The 19,059-nt window shown below is 34.4% G+C and overlaps 1 long non-coding RNA gene across 3 annotated transcripts in view; it reads left to right on the forward strand.

The window, feature by feature from the left end:
• The window catches only part of LOC141377537 (uncharacterized), a 163,744-nt gene extending 153,628 nt beyond the window's left edge, over positions 1–10,116 (forward strand). For all 3 annotated transcript variants that reach the window (XR_015507585.1, XR_015507586.1, XR_015507584.1), the window contains one exon: positions 9,228–10,116. This is a non-coding gene — a long non-coding RNA (uncharacterized LOC141377537). The remainder of the gene's footprint in view (positions 1–9,227) is intronic.
• The last annotated feature ends 8,943 nt before the right edge of the window (positions 10,117–19,059 follow it).

Here is a 19,059-nt window from a genome sequence, read left to right on the forward strand (position 1 = left end):
TATTTACAACCATCCTTCGAACTTTAAAGCATGAGTACAACGTACAATGCAGTGCTGTTTAGCCAGTGAAAGTGTGAATCTTGGCTGTTGAAATTAACACTGTTGCCATGTGTGACATTCCAAGACGAACAGATGAACTGCTCTGATTTCACTCCATTAGTTGTGGTCACAGAACCTGGAAACATGATGTGCTCCATTATGCTATTTCACAGATTAATGTTTCTCTCATAGAGTACAGGTTTAAATCACATGCATCCAAGGTCAAAAACACTTTCATTTTCTAATAATATATGCATTTCACGTTACCTTCTAATTCAAAGAGTATCAAATTATATGTTTGATTCATTGTTTCAAAACTCTTTCCTTGAGCTTAAAGGTATAGTTCATCTCAAAATGAAAATTCTTTTATTACTTACCCACAGGTCAGGGTGTGCTTTAACAGGCTGTAAAAGTCAGCAGCAAAAACACAAAAACATTGAATTGTACATAGTAAACGTGGATATAGTAAATGACAGAAGACATTTTGCAATGGTCCACATCTCAGGACCATTGCAGTCCATAGAAGATGAGGGAGCTCTTGAATTTAATACAAATATCTTAAACGATGAACAAAGGTCTTGAGTTATTGGAACAACATAAGATAAGCAATTAATGACAGAATTTCTTTTTTGTTTGAATTAACTGTTCAAGACAGGGTTGCTCAAACGCCATCCTTGAGGGCATAGCATAATCCTGCATAGTTTAGCTACAACTTCCTTCAACACAGCTGTCTGGAAGTTTACTACTACATCCGCCATTTTGTCATCATCATGTGACCTACAGTCAGTTGCGTGCTTCACCCCATTCATGAATTCTTGATTAGCAGATTCAGGTGTGTCTGATTGGGGTTGAAACTAAACTCTGTCGGACACCGAGCCTCCAGGACTGAGTTTAAGCATCCCTGCTTAAAGAGGTAAAAATATTTTGTTATTATTTTGTTATTATTGCTATTGTATTGTTAAAACACTTGAGTCAAACATAGACTATAATTATGCAAGCATCCATATTACAGACTACGTAGATTTGTGATGGATTTAAAATTTTAATTGCTGGTGACTTTTTTAGTTCAGATTCAATTCTTTTTTTTTAGGAGGCAGTGATAGGAGGTAATGGTATTATTTTTGTAATGCATTGAATTAATGCATTGCATTCACAAACAGCTTGGTTACACTTCAAAAAAATCCAAAAAGCATAATAGGAACTCTATAAACAGTTTATTGGTCATAAAAGTCCATGTCCCAAGAGTTCATTTCTGTGCCTGACGAATTGGGTTGTTGCGGACTTAACCTTTGACCACAACCTGTTCCACAATGCACCGGCACCTTGTGGCTCCCCTTGCAGGTGGTGGGCCTGCAGAAGGACGGTCGCACATTGCTTATGGTCATGAGCTTTGGGTCATGACCGAAAGGACAAGATCTCGGATACAAGCAGCCAAAATTAGTTTACTTCACAGGGTGGCAGGGTGCACCCTTATAGATAGGTTGGGGAGCTCAAGAGTAACACCCGAGAGGAGTTCGGAGTAGAGCCGCTGCTTCTCCTCATTAAGAGAAGTCAGCTGAGGTGGCTCGGGCATCTGTTTGGGATGTCTCCTGGATGCCTACCTAGGGAGACGTTCTAGGCATGTCCCACCGGAAGGAGGCTTAGGGAAAACTCAGGACACAATGGAGGGACTACTCTCACCTGAGAATGCCTCAGGATCCCTTCGGAGGAGCTGGAGAGTCTGAAGACAAGAAAGTCTGGGGACTTCTGGGGAAGTCTGGACTTCTCTCCTGAGACTGCTGTCCCTGCAACCCGGCCCCAGAAAAGCGGATAAAAATGAATGAATGAATGAATGAATGAAGGTCATATAATGTAATACTAGCTGTAGTGTGGGTGTGTACAAACCAACATTGATTTAATTGTCCTACTGTGACAATCGATGCTGATGCAGGGTTTTCTAGCGCCGCCTTAAACTTCCGTTCAGCTTCTGTGTATCCTGCCATTCGAGAACTGTACATCTTCATATAATTTTTGTCATCATAAAAAGACTGAATTGTTTTTAAACCAACACTCAAAAAATGGCTTTTGCTGCTTGTTCAAATAACTTATTTAAAATGATTTGAAACAACACAATTCATAAGTTTTTTGGAAGACAAGTTTTTTTTATGTTAAATCAAAGTTAACTTAATCGATTTGTGTTGGGACAACATAAATTAATTGCATGTAACCCAGAGAACAGTGAAGGTGGATTAAGACAAATAAAGTTACACATCACTGTTGCCATTCATTTTAAACATTTTAGTAAGTTATCATGTTTTGTAATCTTAAATTAATGTCATATTTTAAAATGTAAACCCTGGATACAGATCTACAAAAGCAGCATAAATATAGTGGTTATGAAATAACTCTACCATGGAGTGAATTGTCACTCAAACCATTCAGAAGGAAATGAAAACCTGAGAGACGCATTCAATAGATTACACATCTTTAAAATCGGATCATGGCTCAGTGAATAAAACACTTTGGCTCAAGGAAGGAAACCATTTTTGTTGTTGTTTTTTAAATAGCTTTAAATCAGTGGACATTGATTCAGACCTCATGAATCATCCTCAGATTAGTCACACTCGGGGATTAATTAGTAGGATTTTCATGTCACCGGTGAAAGCATCATGCACTGACACCTATTTCAGGATACTTTCAGACTACAGCCACTGACCGGTGTGTAGAGATATGGCCGATTTAAATTCTGAGCTTTAATACGAGACAGCGTCGAGAATAGCTGTTGGGCTTTCTAGTATTTAATTTATTGTGAACTCTTGGGAGGGTGGTGGGACTCGGCGTCTGGTATGTGTGGCACACCTGCACAGCACAGATTAGAGAAGATTTATCTGGGGGTCTAAAAGGAACCAGTTTGCCATTGATTTGTGGTCAATCTATCATTTAATCTGGCTGACTGCAGCTGCCATTGCTTCTACCCCTTATAGGTTCAGACTGTGTCGCTCTTCTGCCCACCCAGGAACAGGATGTTTTGTATGGCCCTAGGCATCTTTCTAAATGATTCACCCTCAGAATAATTCTAAACATCATGTCTGTTTACAGAGTGTCAGTCAGTGGAATGTGTTTACAACAAACGTTGGAATGATATTTCTGGGGTTTTGTCCAAGGTTGAGAAAAATTCTGAGTGACACAGTTGGCTCTCGTTCAATTTGTGATTGTGAGTTTAAATCAAACTGGCACAACACATATGGATTGGAATAGGAAATGATGTTTGCTGATGTTCATTGCTGTTCATTTATACTTGAATTAGTACTACAGGTGTTGTAATGCATTTACTGTACATATCTGTTCTACGTATCTGTCTATTCAATTATTTGTTCACTCATTCATCTGTCAATCCTTCCTTCTGTCCATCCATAATGCATTGTCTGTCCTTATGTGCATCCATCCATCATTGAAGGGTTTTTCTATCCATTTATCCATCTATTCATCATTTGTTTTGTTTTTTTGTCTGTCAATATATCCATCTGTCCATCTTTTCGTCCATCTATTCATCTGTCCATCCATCTTTTCAGTTACCCTTTTGTCTGTCAATCTATCCATCTGTTCATCTAGTCATCTGTCCATCTATCCGTTCATCTATACATCAGTCCATCCATTCATTCACCCCTTCGCCATCTATTATCCATTTCATCCATCCATCTGTTCGTCTTTCTATTGTTCATCCTTCCGTCCTTCCATACTTTTTTTGTCCTTTCATCCATTCATCCATCTTTTTGTTTTATCATTGTGTTTGTCAATCCATCCACCTGTTCGTCTATTTTTTCATTCATCCATTCATCCATCAATCAATCCATTCAGTTTTGTTGTATATTGTTTGTCAATTCATCCACATGTTCATCTGTGCAACCATCTATCCATCCATCTTTTCAGCTGCCATTTTGGCTGTAAATCTATACAGGTCCATCTATTCATCCATTTACCTGCCCATCTATCCATCCACCCCTATATTAGAGTTTTTCACCATTGGATTGGCTCATTTCTTGAAACCGAAAACAAACATACCTACAAACCACTTGGCAATTGTTCGCAACAGAATTTAATTTCTCATTTATTTCATCAAATTGCAATTGTCTAAGTACATCTTTGCAAAATGATTAAGTACAGATAGCCTACATTTAGCACAATTTCAAAGTGAATAGATCTTGTTGATCTAAACTGATCGGTAATTCGGTAAGTCTAAAGGTTGTTCTCTTCAAAATGTGTCTGTCATTTAATTGTATATGTTATTACATGCGCAATAGTCTGTTCAATTGTCAAAATTAGTCAAGAAGACCATAATAGCATGAATACCATACTGTAGGTGAATCCTTGGAACATTTTATTACAATTTATTACAGCTATTTATTCTTTTTGCTCTGATATATTACTGAAGTTACTTTGTGTGTGTTGATCATTACAATAAAAAAAGGAGTTACCATTTCCTTGGCAGTATGAGTGCAATGTGTGACGTCAAACCTTGGAGGCTACTCTTACCCTAAAATAATATTTATTTTTTTCAGTTTTTATACACAATTGTATTCTGTTAGATAGACAAAAACAGTGCAGTAACCATTGTCATTAAAGGACTGGGTAAGACTATAAGGTGGACATGAGGGATATTTTAGTGGTCCTTTGGCATAATGACAAAATATCTAAACATTTTGACTTGTAGTGCTTACACAATGCTAAATGGACAAAGCATTTTCGGGGAACTGACTGTTTGAAGGAAATTTAGTTTTGACACATGAGTGAACTGTTTTGGAAAAGGTCTGAGCTTTTGCAAGTGAGCTATGGTGTTGTGCTAAACTGTAACACTGTTTTGCCAAATGATCTTAGAATTTGGAGAATGTAATTTCTAGAAATGAGTCAAACCAATGGAGAAAAACTGTAATGCATCCATACATTTACTTCTTCACCATTCACTATCCTTCCATCTATTTCCCATTCTTTCTTCCATCCATTAATTTGTCCATCCATCCATCAATTCATCCATCCATCAATTCATCCATCCATCTTTTGTTTTATCCTTTTTTTGTCTATCAATCCATTCATTCCCCCCTTCACCATCTGTTATCCTTCCATCTATTGTCTATCCTTCCTTCATTTATCCATCCATCTTTTGTTTTGTCCTTTTGTCTGTCAATCCATCCACGTGTCCATCTGTACGACCATCTAGCCATCTTTTCAGTTGCCCTTTTGTCTGTAAATCTATTTATCTGCCCATCTACACATACACCCATACATCAATCTATCCATTCATTCACCCTTTCACCATCTATTATCCTTTCATCTATTGTCCATCCTTCCTTCCATCCATTAATTCATCCATTCATGATTCCATCCATCAATTCATCCATCCATCTTTTGTTTCATCTTTTTTCTGTCAATCCATCCACCTATTTGTCTATTCGTCCATCCATCCATCTTTTGTTTTATTCTTTTGTTTGTCAATCCATCCATGTGTCCATTAGTACCACCATCCATCTTTTCAGTTGCCCTTTGTCTGTAAATCTATCCATCTGTCCATCTGCCCATCTATCCATCCACCATACATTAATCTATCCATTCATTCACCTCTTCACTGTCTATTATCCTTTCATCTATTATCCATCCTCTCTTCCATCCATTTTACCTTGTCTTATGTACAGCACTTTGGTCAGTCTTGTGACTGCTTTTAAATGTGCTTATAAATAAATGAACTTGAACTTGAGCTAAATTTGTGCATCCATCAATCAATCTTTTGTGTTATCATTTTGTCTGTCAATCCACCACGTGTTCATCTGTATGACCATCCATCTATGTTTTCAGTTGCTTATTTGTCTGTAAATCTATCCATCTGTCCAGTTATTCATCCATCCATCTGCCCATCTGCCATTACATCAATCTATCCAATCATTCACCCCTTCACCATCTATTATCCTTTCATCTATCGTCTACCCTTCCTTCCATTCATTAATTTGTCCATCCATCCATCCATCTTTTGTTTTATCCTTTTGTCTGTCAATCCATTCATGTGTCCATCTGTACCACCATCCATCCATCTTTTCAGTTGCCCTTTTGTCTGTAAATCTATCCATCTGTCCATCTATTCATCTATCCATCTTCCATCCATCCATCCATCCATCTGTTTGAATAGTCATCAAGAACATCCTCAATTTTGAATGTTTTGTTATTTGTGTTGTTGTTGTAATTGTTGTTGTTAACCAAACCTTAGTTTGGACATTTTGTTATGGGCACAATTGATTTAATTCTGCATTCAATTAATGAACTTATACTTCTTCACTAATTTGTTCAACTGTTGTAAAAGTGAAGTAATTAGTGCAATAAAACAGGGAGTTGTCGGATGAATGATGCACAGAAAATAAACCTACATTGTGACTCTAAAGAAGCATTAATCTCTCGCATAGTATGATTTATGACTCATATGTTCCAAATTCAGGGGCGTCATTGTATTATATGAAATTAGCTTTTTAAGCTTGATTACAGAAGATGTTTGTGTTGAGGCAATTTATCAAAAATGATTTGTGCTGAAGTCAGCCTTTAAGTGTAAATTAATAAGCTCTGAAATATGAAACAGATTGAGGTTACAGGGTAAAGCTGGCATTATAAATTAAATCTGTTTACATAAAAGGACAAGCAGATCAACCGAGTCAATAAAATACAATGGACAGAGTTTATTAAAGTCCATAAGCACCTTCAAAATGTTTTGGCAAGCAGTTTTTCTGTCCTCCTGTTCCCATCAGCAAAGTTGTATTCCCATCTGTTTGTTAAGGTAACATTCAACCTAAACCTTCAGGCCTGAAGCATGTACTCCATCAAACATGTCAACACAAATTTGTCCTTGAACAGGTCTATTAGTCATGCACAATTTAACAAGCAACGGTGGGGATCTGTTAAGTAATCACATCACAAGACATTCCCCTCGACTGGCAGCTCTTCACTCACAGCTGTCACGCCAACTGAGCGATGTTCTAGTGCACGCAGTCCTTACTAATCACTCGCTACAAATCACTCATCTTATTGAATTGTAGATGAATCAATGCACTTGGGCAGCATTTTTAAAAGGACACTCTTTGCAATGCTTGTGTATGGAAAATATAGAGAAAATAGAATATTCAATGAATGCAAATGTGATGCTTATGACTTTACATGATTGTTGCATTTGTTGTCTTTTATAACATTTAGTCTTTATTGTTCAATAGTTTTGGGATTCAGTGTTATGTATTGGGGCATGAATCATTAATATGCATTTGGTAATATTTATATTGATGCTGATTTTGTCACTTCAATGATTCAAGTGATGCGGTTAATATATTAAGATGACAAGCTTTTTGCTTCTCATGACATACATTTATTACTGAAAAGTAAAACAATTTGTATAGAATTTTAGCATAATTCACGATGTTTTCATAATGCCAATTCACATCAAGGAAGACAACTACTGTAAACTAGGGTCCACATCAGTAATAAAAAAACAACAACAAAGATGTCAGAAACAATAGTGTAGATGTAGTGTATTAGCGTAGTATTGTTTATTTGGGATAAAAAAATAAATGTCTGCAACATTTCAACAGTACACAAATCATTCTAGTGTGCATATGTATAGGTGATCACCCTACATTCTGTCAATTTAACAGCAGCAATATTCAGAACACTGTTGTCATTATAAAATAACAATGTTGGAATAAAATGTACACACATTTACAAATATCCCCACTAAAGTTACAGTACATGTTTCATTTCAACAAACATGCATTGCAACATTTAAGAAATGACAGCCAAAATTGTGATCTTGGTTGTTCACCAAGTTGTTCAGTGAGTTATATTATTATTTGTGAATCACTTCTATGAATTAAGGCTACTTTTAGATCTTGCTACTACATTTTTTTAAAGAAAAAGCATCATATATATATATATATATATATATATATAGGTTTATTTGTGAGTTGTATACTTTTGATATTTAAAAATTTTAGATTTCAAAAGTTCTTGTTTATCTAGCACTACAATTTACTACTAGAAGTAATGGTTCAAAGGTTGCTACTGGGGCAGAACTTTTCAAAAGGTACAAATTTGTACCTTAAAGGTAAACATTAGGTCCAAAATAGTACATGGAATAACATTCTAATCAGCCAATCAGATTTAAGGGATAAGTTACAGTTTTAGGGTTATGTGCTTCTATTGTTATCCAGCTATTAATAATTTAGAGTTAGGGTTGGTTTATGGGTAGGGATTAGTTGTGGATTCAATTTTCAAACGGGAATAATGTTCCAGAATCAACTCAGAATCGGCAACAAATTGATGTCATGCCGCACGTGTTACTGTTTCTTTGTGAATCTGGACATCCTTAATACAAAGTATACTTTAAAGTTATCAAAGTGAACCAGGGGCTTGATGATTTCTCACAGAAATTCCAAATATACACAAAGAAACTAAGGAAATTCCAATACAGTTTAATTATAGACAGAAGATTTAACTGGATTAATTTATTCAGTGTGACTAATAAACAAACATCTGCGAAATCATCTTACAGAAAAATATATTTCAAACACTTGACTTATGAGGTATGGAGTAAAAAAATTTGTTTTTATTGGTGTATTTTTACATGCAACATTTTCGACACAGAGCCATAGTTCACTAAGAAGCTATGAAATAAACGCTGTCAAAGAACAATTCTCTCTATGTGCTTATCATCTGATTAAATTTAAAATCAATTTAGCGTAGTTTTAAAGTCGACAACAGCTCTGTGTAGTAAATTCTGCTTCATCTGAAAGCACATGCTTGAGGTTTACTAGAACCAGCTTTACTGACAAAATGTGCATGAAAATTGCCTTTGATTAATCTCTCTGTGTGTACCTTACATGTCTTTTGAAAAGATTTACCACAGTGATGGCTTTTGTACCTTTATTTCTGAGACTGTATTAATCAAACGAGTCATAAATTACACACCCCATGCAAAATAAGTAGTTGCTCCTTAAAAATAAAGACCTTTTCTTAAAGCCTTTGTTAAGAAATAACAATCTGAGTCCAGTCCATTTGCAGTCACAGAAACTCAGGATTGATCCGCTGACTCCTGGACTACAGTGGAGAAAGCCCCAGCTGCTATGCCAAATGGAGACTCAATCACACAGGCACTCGGGCTTAACCTGCGCTTTTCTCTATTTCCACAGTCTTGCCCTCTCTGCCATCTATGCGACCCGACTCCTGCCGAAAGCTATTCATCAGCCTGTCACCTGCTACAGTCTGACCCGCTGCCCAACTCTACCAGTCCTAATGGACCATCATATTCGGCTGACTTCATTCCATTTAGCATGAAGCACAACTCCGCATGGGCTCCGTCGGAGATGATATGCCGCATGAAGATGGATTTGTGGGCTCAGCCATGCCTCCCCTCGGTTGTCTCTACTCAGCACTAAGATGACAGTAAACATATACATGATTTGAGTGGAGCGCGAGTGAAATTGAATGAAGATGGTTGTTTTTTATTCTGTTCTGGTCAAAGAAATGCAAGCTAAGTAATAATCAATATGATTTATGTAGACTAACCTACAAAAACCAATATGTAGGAGCTGGTTTAGATTAACAGCTTCAGCTAAAGCTTTGGCTTTTTTATTCTGATTAATAAGTCTGCAATTTTATTCGATCATTGCAATTTTAAATCTAATCAATTACAACTCACACTTTACAATAAGGTTTTATTAGTTCATGTATTTAATAACATTAACTAAATATAAACAATACTTGTACAGCATTTATTAATCATGGTTCAATATTTTGTTGCCTTGAAATTATAAGGTACTGTCTGTGTTGTAAATGATTTTGAGACATTGAGCTGCAAAGTTTTTGCATTCTATATAGCAAACAACATGTGTGTAACAGTTCTCTTTCAAACATTAACATGACCGAGACTCAAAATGTCAATTATCAAAATTCTCTTTCATCATCTTGCAAATTGGGGTAATGCAACGCAGATAGAACCTTCTAATTCTAAAAAGTTTCCGCTATGAATTATAAGGTTCTCTCTGCAGATCATTAAGTGAAGCATTACTTTTCATGAAATATTCTACATAGGGTTTACTACACTAATGCTAAAATATATCTCTCTGTCAGTGATGCATGTATTAGGTGCAAGCAATCACCAGCAGATCTCATCCACATGTTCTGCATGCAACGCAGATAGAACCTTCTAATTCTAAAAAGTTTCCGCTATGATTTATAAGGTTCTCTCTGCAGATCATTAAGTGAACATTACTTTTCATGAAATAGAATCAGTCTGCTTATAAATCAATAAAAAAATAACAATAATGTGTTGTATCAATGTATTGATGATTTTTTGATAAATATAACATTTATTTAATGCTTTAGTAGGAATATTTTTTCTTGTTCAAATTAAGCTTTCAAGGCTGTGCTAAATAATTTGTCCAATGCAGATGTTAATTTTATGTAATATGGTATTTTATATAATAGGCTCTTATTTATTGAATGATATGCTTTATATGAATTATTGAATTATATTTATAGAATTATATGCTTCATGATCATGTAAATAAGTTGTCATTTAATAAGAATTTATAAGAATATGGGAATAACTCAATTTTGACAAAAATGTCAGATAGAACCTTATAATTAAGGTGATAATTTACTAATGTATTATTAACATTCAAATGTATGCTTGTTAACATTAATTAATACACTGTGAGTTTACGAACTAAAACTGAACAACTGTAATGTTATAACATAAAAAAATACTGTAATAAATGTATTGTTCATTGTTTGTTCATGTTAGCAAGCACATTATCTAATACAACCTTATTGTTAAGTGTTACCCAAATTACATGTTGTTGAAACTAATTAATTAATTAAACCTCAATTCAATCAAACTTTACATTTAAAAAGTTGAGAAGTTGGGTTGGGATGTACTGCTTTTTTAATTCACGATGTATAAATTCATTAAAAACATAAAATATGTACATAAAATATGTACATTGACCTATTCCCATTTATTTTGTTTTTTTCAAGACACTTTGTGCAAAAAATATTCCCTCATTTTCCAAAATCGTCCTCCTGAATCTTCACTGGATGACTTATTAAAGCTTGAACCACTCATAACATTGCGTTTCTGTCATTTATAATCGGATTCACAATATTAATCCAGACTCTGCAAATCAAGCCAGAGGTACTTGGGAAGAGAACTTAGGTTTTGAGTAATCTATGAACAATGGGAGCATAAATTCTTAAGCTCACACACACACACCTCTTCTATACTGTATGTGCAAGACCTGGGCTTATACAATGTAAGATTCTACATATTTACTACACTAGCGCTAAAATATATCTCTCTGTCAGTGATGCATGTATTAGGTGCAAGCAATCACCAGTGGATCTCATCCACATGTTCTGGGAATGCCCTAAATTATTTGATTATTGGATTAAAGTAATTAAAACTTTAAAGGATGCGATCGACATAGATCTGGATACAAATCTGGCAGTAGACGCTATCCTTTCCGTAATGGACCAAAATGGTTTAGCTTTCACTACTTTACTAGCAAGATGTCTCATCTTTTTAAAGGGGAAACTCTCCACTCTGTTTTGATGCTTGGATAAAAGAAGTGTTTGCTTGCATTAAATTGGAAAAAATTAGACTGGTGTACTGGTTCTTTAAAGACTTTTGACAAGGTGTGGAGTCCAGTTTTAGATTATCTGCTGGCTAACTCTGTTGGTTCTTAAGCTGAGCAATAATATATGAATACATATTCATGACTCATTTTCTACTTATTAATTATGTTTATTTAGTTTTTTTAATAGGAAGTTATGGGCTGTTGGAGGAGGAAAGTGTTTATTCGGGGTAGTGTTAGCAACAACATGGAAGCCTAATCAAAGAAATTTGAAATAAATTATGTACATTTTCCTGTAAGGTTGGGTCGCTATGTCTTTGAACTATTTTTTTGTTAGTGAAGGCCAAACAGTAACAAGAGTAACTTCTGTGCCTAATATGCAAGTGACTAATGTTAAAGTACTGTTATCAACATTTATTGTTAAATCACATTGGCAAATGTGTTGTTTTTCTGAATAGCGTCAGGGCTGTGATTACCCATGAGAAATTACAGAAAGAAAGCAAATCTCTTGTAATGTAATTGTATGGCACTGTAAATAAACAGTGTTATCAGATTGCGGAATATGCAAAGACTGGCAGTATTGTTATAAGAACATGGCCTTAGAGAGCAGACGAGTTTCTCCTACAGTCTTTATAACTCTCTCCCAGAGGACAAGTTCTGTCAGCTGCGTCTTTTATCTTTTCTCTCTTTTAGGACTCGGTCTGGGCTAGATATGGAGCATTTTCATGTATTTTTCATCTGAAGAGACTGATGTAATGCTTCCACATGTTGGTCCGGCATGATGATAACTTGATACATTCTGGGTGATGTTGTTTTTTTTTTCTGTTGTTGTTTTTCATAGACTGTAAATGACTCATCTAGTCTCACCAGCTTTTATCTTTTGAGATATTGGCACTTATAAATAATACAAAAGTACATTAGTACATATCTCTGACATCTGCTGAATTTCTGAATCACTTGTATTTTTTATTCATACATAGCTATACCCCAGGCTCATTCTGAAAACGTTCTATAGTCTGGAAACCGCTAAATACATCCCAGGAGGTATGTTTTTTGTAGATTTTGATTATGGGAATCCACCAGAGAGCATTGTGTACACTTTTTAAGATCTTGCGAGTGCCATTCGCACCAGCTGTTCTTGTGTAAATCCACCAGAGGCTGCTGTCAACTGACTGACTGACTCACTGACTGACTGACTGACTGACTCAATGACTGACTGACTGACTCTTCTACAGATCGACTTACCCATCCTCTTCTTTCCTTAAACCCAACCAATAGTGCACGGAAAAATGTCTGCAAAATTGTTGCAAACAATTTATTTGTGTTCAATTTAAGCAAATAAATTACCTTTAGTAATGTTTAACTTAATTTGTTTGTTTAAATCCAGCCCAAACTAATTGTTTACAACCACTTAACCTTAAAAATTTTAGTAAATTCAAGAGATCTTTGAATAATTTTTTTCAGTGTGTTTTCCAAAGCACAGATTGTCCCGTCCATCCACTTCCCTAAACCCAACTGACAAATTTAAAAAAGCAATCCAGAAAAAGAAAAGCCCTCGCCTGATTTTTACCACATTTTCAGATTTTACCACATTCTCACCCTGTTACTTGTTAATTTTTTGGGGGGACTTCTGTTTTTGTCATACCTACTTTTTGAAACCGTTCTTTGCAGGAGTCAAACCCTGTAGCTGTGGTCCACTCCTCTCTGCGTCTCAAGTCCGCTGACGTACATGGCGAGCAACTGGATAAAACTGGTAACAGCGGAAAAGCCATCCATACGGAGATAAGTGGTCAGCTGTTAAGCGTGAAAAGGAACTACGTCATACCGCCCTGTAGCATTTGTTTTAAAGACTAAATGCAGCCGCATGTACTTTTGGCTACATAATTCGAGATCTACAGTTTTCAGAATGAGCCTATGTTGATTTTATATGTATATGTATATATATATATATATATATATATATATATATATATATATATATATATATATATATATATATATATATATATATATATATATATATATGTATGTATATATATATATTTATATATTTATATTTTTATATATATATATATATATATATATATATATATATATATATATATATATATATATATATATATATATATAGTTGAAGTCAGAATTATTAGTCCCCTTTGGGGTTTTTTATATATGTATATATATTTCTCAATGATGTTTAACAGATCTAGGAAATTTTCACAGTATGTTTGATAATATTTTTTTTTCTGAGAAAGTCTCATTTGTTTTATTTTGACTATAGAATAAAAGCAGTTTTAAATTTTTAAACACCATTGAAAGGTCAAAATGATTAGCCCCTTTAATTTTTTTTCTTTTCAACTGTCTACAAAAACAACCATCATTATACAATAACTTGCCTAATTACCCTAACCTGCCTAATTAGCCTAATTAATTTAGTTAAGCCTTTAAATGTCACTTTATATATATATAATAGTCAAGTATTCATCAACTGTCAGATAATTATTATATATATAATTATTATTAATACTTTGCTTTGAAAAAAAAAAAAAAACATCTTCCAAGTTTACGTTTTTATGCTCTCAGAATGCTGTTAAAAATAAATAAAATTTTTATTAATCTTTTTTGTTTAAAAAGCTTAAGCAGTTTTGTATATGACCAAATCTCCTTGCTACAATCCATGCAATCAGGGCTTTCATCTAAGATGAACGATCAGAATAAGTAATGACGAAAACAGCCCATCTGTGTCTTGTGAATGTGCTAGACTCTTTCCAAACAGTTGCATGCAGCAGCTAAATTCACATTATGAACTTCTATTTACTGTATGCATCTGCCACTATACACAAAAAACATTTGCCATAGTATTTTTATGTCCTCAGATAGTGACTCACCGATTATTTGTCCAATTTATAGCATGCTCCTCTACACTCAGAAATAAAGGTACAAAATCTGTCATTGGGGCGGTATCTTTTCAAAAGGTACTTTTTTCCTAACCTTTTTCCTATACCTATTAATGCATAGAAAGCATCACAGTTCATTGAAAGTATAAAAGTGAACCTTAAATGTGCAAAAGTGTACTCTATAGTACAAATCTGTACATTTTGAAAAAGTACAACCCCAGTGAGTGACAGATTTTGTAACTTTATTTTTGAGAGTGTATACACATTTTTTTTTTTTTTTACCTCAGTAGAGGAAATTGGTAATCAACAGAAATAACAGAAGAAAAACAATGAAGAGTTGCCTTTGATTTGAAGGAAAACTGAAACAAACGAAAATAAACAAATAAGAAATCAATCACATTTTTAATGATGCATCAAGATGTTTTTAGAGTTTAACAACAGGGGAGGGTGGGACTGTGCTCTGTCAAGAGGCTTTATCACACCAAAGAGCTGTTTGGTGGTCAAATTATATATTGTTGTTTACTGATCACTTGTCATCTGGTATGAATGTTATAATTTATTCTAGAGGAAACAGTCATGCATTAATCATTTGCACCTGGGATGGACAAAGGCACTGAACTGCACTTCACTCTCTAGTGTTTTATTTAAATGATGTTTCATATCTCTGTGAACATAGCAGTTGAATAATCAGAAGTGATGCCTCTCCATGTGAGTCTGAAAAACTCCATCAAATTGACTGTTTGGCTTCATTTAAACTGCAAATATTGTCATTAACAGTCCTTGCATGTAGTGCTACTATATTTCTTTATATCTATGGACTGGTTTTCAAATGTGTAGGGGTGTGTTTATCTGATAACAGTATAATTAAAAATATATATATTTTCCTCTGCATTTATAAAAGGTTTCTGTTGATGTGTCAACATTGTCAGAACTATCCCTGGTTCTGCCATTATATCTAAAAAAAATAATTGCAGTATTAAGCCTGGCAGGGCAGTAGTTAATAATGTCACTTTGTAAAATATGTAGCCCTGTAGTTGGCCTTTGTTGGTTTGGTTGTCAAGCACTGCTTTCCATTTGGGTGGGCTCATTCTTGTGTCCTAATCCCTTAAGAGGGTTTACTCTCCAAAATGACGGCATTAAAGGATCGCAAAGGATCATAGGCACCCAAAGTGTCCATCAGTTGTACCCTTCATGTTATTCTTAAGGAATTGTACCCTTCAATTCCTTCATTTGGAAGGGTTCTTCATAGTGTTCAGTTTTGAACAACACCTCAATATGGCACCTATATATATATATATATATATATATATATATATATATATATATATATATATATATATATATATATATATATATATATATATAAGGTCTTGTGGGTTCTTTAGTTGCAAGTAAGGCACGGAGCTCGATCAGCAGGTAGTAATCAGCGATTTATTAAACATACTTGGTGAACATAGTAAATCAGCCACTGCAGACTGTATCGTGCAATTTCTCTGTCAGTCTTTCTCTTCTCTCCTCTTTCCAAACATTCTCTTGCGAAGTCTTAATTGCGGGTCTCTAATGCTGCGATACTATTCCCAATCGTATTTAAAGGTATAGAGCATTAGTTTTGTTTTAAATTTCACTCCCTACAATACTGTTCTTTTCTATAAGTTGACTTTTAAATCCCTTTTCAAAAATGTGCATATTCATTACTCCAAAACCTTAGTGTCGTGAAAATAAAATTGCCCCTTTTTACTTGAAAATGGTGTAATGTTTGCTAAAGCATTTTTGACATCAATGTACACAAAACTTTAAATTTATAGTTTTTGAAAACAATATATTATTTTAAATTACTTATGTTATTAATATTTTATCTCTATTATTTTAATAATACTATATTTTTTAATGGCGGGAAATAAATTAATCCCATCCTAAATCAACCACAAAGCATCACTTCAAACACATTTGTATAGTCATGTAATAACACTTCAGCAACAACACCACTATCTGGAAATACAAGCTTGTGATTCAAACAAGTGACTTGGTATCTGTTCACACAAATTTTGATGCCTAAAATGTAACTAATTTTAGCAAAGTGAATTTTATTAACATTTTTAGTCATCGTGTTTCTATTAGTTGCTTGTATTCTACTACAGTACTTATGTGACATATACAACATCATTTTAAGTCATTTTTTGCAGATCAGTGTCTAAAAATGTATTGCGCCATATAGAAATCGCAAGGTAATATTTCAAGTTAATTATCTGGATTTAATATTTTTGACATGATATATTAAAGTTTTACTTAGCTGAACTTATTAGACTTTTAAAAAGAGTGATCTGAACTGATATATATTAGTTAACTTGACTGCTTCAAACATCTGTGCTTTTAATAGTACAAATATGTGCAAATGGCTTAACCGATCGTTGCTAATATGTTCTAGGTTGTTGCTAAGGTGTTGCTAGGTGGTTGCTAGGGTGTTCTGATTGGTTGTTGGGCAGTAGCTTTGGTGTTACAAGGGGGTTGCTACGGTGTTGCTACGTGATTGCTAGGTGGTTGCTAAGGTGTTGCTAGATGGTTGCTAGGGGGTTCTGAGTGGCTGCTAGGTGGATGCTAAGGTGTTGATAGGTGGTTGCTATAAGGTGTTGCTAGGCAGCTGCTAAGGTTTTCTAGGTTGTTGCTAAGGTGTTGCTAGGTGGTTGCTAAGGTGTCCTGAGTGGTTGCAAGATGGTTGCTAAGGCGTTGCTAGGTGGTTGCTAAGGTGTTCTGAGTAGTTGCTAGGCAGTTGCTGACATAAATTAACATGGTTCTAGTATGAATTAGCATGTTGCTAGCATGTCCATTAATTCATTCATTCATTTTCTTTTCGGCTTAGTCCCTTAATCTGGGGTCACCACAGCGGAATGAACCGCCAACTTATTTTTAGATTTTCCGCAGATTTTTAGACCCATCATTAATTCTGTTTATTTACTTGAGTAAATGTGTGTAAATCTTTATTTATTCGTTTTTTTATTTTTTTTTATTAATTTGAGTAATTTTGACTAATGTGAAAATGTTCATCTGATTTATGTACAATTCAGCTTGTCCAGTAATATTTTCTGTCTTTTACTACATATATTATATGACAAACTTGTTTTATTTACCAAATAAAGTGAATCTAGTTGGATTTGCATTTTAAACATTAAATAAAAGTTTAAAAAAAAAAAAAATATATATATATATATATATATATATATATATATATATATATATATATATATATATATATATATATATTTATTTATTTTATTTTATTTTTTTTTTTTTTTTTCCTCCATATATTAAGGTTTTAGTTATGATATACCCAAAATAATTCCCAAAAAAATGTCTGCAGATTCTGTCTGGCGCTGGTCATTAGTATGTTCAATATAAAGTCAAGGGTAGTTTTACAATAGAAGTCTATGGGACAGTTGCTAAGGTGCCGTAAGTGGTTGCTAGGATGTTACTAGTAAGTTGAAAGGCCATCAGTGATTGGCAGATTGGTAGTCTGAGATAAATGAGCCCAACTGTAAGTCTGTATGACAGTCTGGCGCAAAGTTAAAAGGTCACAAAATTTGGTCCAATGTTAATTCATTGGGACTTTTCCGAATTTTTCGGTTCAGTTTTCAAAAAGCATAAGTCGGATCAGTTGGAAAATACATGGCAACTTAATTCAGAATAGTTTGGAGGTTTGGAGTTAGTTTGGTGGTTGTAGTATGAGCGGTCTAGGAGGAGATGCATTCTTAAAACAAAAAGAAGAAAACGGAAGAATAATATGTTGATAAATAGTATGTTGGCTTTCTCTCAAGCCAACATAATTACAGTGTACAATGTTATCTGTCCCTTTTAGCATAGTGTTATCATGTAAACATATCCCAGAACAAGAAAAAACAAGCTAAACAGTCGGAACCACATACATGATATAAAAAGATTAATATGCAAATAGTCGGTCAGGTTAGTGAAACCCGCATGAGGAGCAGCAGTCAAAGTCTTGGCAGATATGGCCACATTAAAATTGCACATTATTCTTATATCCTCCAGGGAACCTTGTGCTGTTTGAATGAGACTTTAGTATGCTGGCCACAATTGACCAAATTTGAACTTCAAAAATAATACTTGTATGAACACACAAGAGGGTCGGTTTACATTTGTATATTCTGCACACACCTCCTGCCTGTACCTATAGGGGTGCTTCTTCTCCGTGTTCGTGTGACTGAATTAATGAGGATTCAGGGTTATATCGACTCGCTGACATAATCTGCAGTCACATAATGTTACAGAATAAAGCCAAAAACAATTACATGCATGGATGACTCCTAATGCGTTTATAATTTAAAATAATTTTATTACTCCCCTCTTCTTTTTACAGGATTTCACACTTCATTGTGCGGTATTAAATGATAACAGTAGCACACATTAAATCCAATGTCTTCCTTCTCTCAGTGTAACTATTATCATTATTATTAGCCAATTACTACAGTGCCTCTGTT

This window comes from Danio rerio, chromosome 14 (genome assembly GCF_052040795.2).
Source record: "Danio rerio strain M-AB ecotype USA chromosome 14, GRCz13ab, whole genome shotgun sequence".
NCBI lineage: Eukaryota > Metazoa > Chordata > Actinopteri > Cypriniformes > Danionidae > Danio > Danio rerio.